The sequence below is a fragment of the Lepisosteus platostomus genome, chromosome 5, assembly GCF_059453375.1.
Source record: "Lepisosteus platostomus isolate fLepPlt1 chromosome 5, fLepPlt1.hap1, whole genome shotgun sequence".
Lineage (NCBI taxonomy): Eukaryota > Metazoa > Chordata > Actinopteri > Semionotiformes > Lepisosteidae > Lepisosteus > Lepisosteus platostomus.
In genome coordinates, this window is record NC_142615.1 from 8822688 (window position 1) to 8825532 (window position 2845).

General features: G+C 32.1%; 1 long non-coding RNA gene across 1 annotated transcript; it reads left to right on the forward strand.

Moving 5' to 3' along the window:
• The first annotated feature begins 554 nt into the window (after positions 1-554).
• Positions 555-2845, forward strand: LOC148663097 (uncharacterized). The gene is made up of 7 exons (XR_015936409.1): positions 555-674; positions 782-853; positions 989-1057; positions 1225-1397; positions 1793-1857; positions 2111-2220; positions 2431-2845. It is a non-coding gene; the product is annotated as an uncharacterized LOC148663097 (long non-coding RNA).

Consider the following 2845-nt stretch of genomic DNA (forward strand, 5'->3'; position numbering starts at 1 on the left):
ATATAATTATTTGTAGACAAGAAATCAGAGTGTGATCACTTTGATTTAACCACCTCTGTTACGGATGCTGAAGACGAGGATGAGACACCCAATCCAAAACGCAAAAGTAAGAAGCGGGTGTTCTCCAATTACGTTGATGGTATGTAAAAGTAACAATCTCAATCTCAATAGCTATATTTTTAAACAGTTCTTAATATCAACTGATGCCTCATTTAGCTTGTACCTTGTTATTGATTTTTTTTACAACTCTTTAAAATAAGTCATTTTGAAAGGTGTTATGTATGAAAATGTTAAAAATCTTATCAGATTTGTTGATAATGGAAATTGCTAAAAATTTTGGTTAGCTTATTCTATGTTAAACTAATTTTCAGTATTATATTGAAATATGAAAATTTTCTATTATATTACAGACTTTGATTCTGATGCTACTATTCCAAGTAAGTCAGTTTCTCTCCCTTCAAAGTTCACAAAATAAAGGAAATAAATTCATTGTAAAAAGTTACAGATAAAGTTGATTAAATAATTAAATTTGATATGAAATATTTTACTGCCATATTTTTTCTGTTTAGAAAAGAAGAAGCCACCGAAGCTGCCAGTGCCACCCCCCAAACTGAGATTCTCTCCTAGGAAGAGTGTCTCCCAGAGCTCACTCAGCTGTTCAAGTACGTTTAAAGGTAGGTTATTGGAATTAAAGTTAAAATGTTTTCTTAATGTACTCAGAAGATAACCATCATCAATCATATTTAAAGACAAGTTAACACCATTTTTTATGTTATTGAAGCCCAACCATCAAAGGTGAGAACCTCCCCAAGGAAAAAAACGGTGCCGAGTTCTGGCTTCAACATTCCTGAAGGTATTACTACATTTTTTGCCTACATCTAATTATTCTATGAAATTGAGATGAAGTTCTATGACAAACTAAATGACTAAATTGAAATATTAAGTTATGTGATAAAGTAAATGTTTTCCATAACTCAATTCTTTTCAGAGTCTCCCAGGCAGAAGACCATGTCCAGACCAGAAGAGAAAAGAGAGAAATATCCTCTTTCAGAAGGAAGTAAGTACAGTTAAAATGAACTACAGATGTGGGAATTTTTTATTTTTAAGATTATAAATTGCATGTAGCACATTAGCAACACTACTGTAATGCTAATGTGACAAAAGTGTAAGAAAATCCTAACCCAATTCCTTTTAAATGCTGACATAAAATGTAAATTATTTCAGAGTTTCAGAAGCGGGTATTGGGCCTCCTGATAGAGATGAGGGATGAATTGAGGCGTTTGGGTAGGTCCACGGAACCGGTGGACTCCCAATTCCACATCAGGAGGCTGACCACAATGGAAGAGTTCTGTGCATATGAGCAAGCACTTGACAGCATGGACAATCAAAACCTGCTGGTATGATATTATATTCTCACTGTGGTGTAGAAAATATTCACTACCAATATTCTAGGTTTCAGATGGGTCATAATTTTATAGCCTACATTTGATTAATATGATCCATCTCTGGCATAAGTTCAGATTTTTAGTTTATAATGTATAATCTTGCTTATCCTTTAATGGCAAAATAACGTGTTTTCATGTTCTAAAAAGTTACTACAATTTTTTTTTACTTTGAAAAATGGTCACTTTGTATTTTTAGACTGAGATAATACTGCAAAAAAGTGCAGTTAATACGTGAAAATGTGTTTGTTCCATGAATGTGTAAATGGGTATGTCTGATTAGTTGATTAATGAAGATCTAGTAGTAAAAATAGCTTCTGATATTATTTCTAATATAATATTATTTCCAGATAAACCAACTTCAGAGAGTAGGCGGCAGTAATGTCAGAGAGAGTGTTTTCACAGTCTTGTCAAGGTATTGCTTATTGATTTTTTTAAAATGTTTTTACATTAAATTTTTACTTTGATCAAATTAACATATCCACAGAATTGAGCTTATAGATACCTATGTGTTAACCACTGAATGTGCAAGGTGTAAAACTGCAAAATTGTCTTTTAAAATATAAGGATTACAGTACTACATTTGATCCTAAATATTTGAGTAAATAAATGTTGAGTGGAAACTCACTTGAAAAAATGTCTAAACTCAGTGAAAATTTGGTTTTCAGACTTATGACAAATGAACTGATGACAGAATTCAACTTCGCTGGCACAAACCGAAAAGATAAACAACAAAAGAGAGGCCTGGGAGACACAAATCTTTATAGAGTAATTAAAGGTACTCCTATTCTATGTTGTACTTTCAAACTTTGGGTACTCTTTAATTAGGACAGACTTTATTGCTCAATTGCTGTGATGCAAGCCACATTTTATCCGTTTATTTCCGCTTTGAGCTTAGTAAACCTTAATGGTTCATTTTTGAGATTATACTCAAGAAGATATTAACCATCATTTATTCGAGTAGTAATATTATATAATTTTCTCCTAGCTGCGGTGCTGAAGTCCCACCCTACATCGAAAGAAAAAGATATAAAGGAGCACGCAATGCGTTACTTGAAGAATGCATATGCAAGGCAGGGGGCCAGGAGATCTGGACACTGAAAAGAATTTGGATAAATAAATAAAGTTGTACATTTTAAAATTTATATTTGAATCAAAATGTGGTTTTGAGTTAGATAGTGTGTTAATGTAATTAGTTTGTGTTTGTCATTACTATACTGTATATTGATGTTACCAGAATTTGTAGCTGAAGTTTAAGACTAGTTGTGTTTTTTTATGATTATTGCCCATATGTTGATTGTTGATTGATTGCATACAATGTATAATTTAATTTTTCAGGTGTGAATGTGTATTTTCAGAATAAATTTCTAAACCAAATCATTGGCTTGGTTTACTTGTTTCTA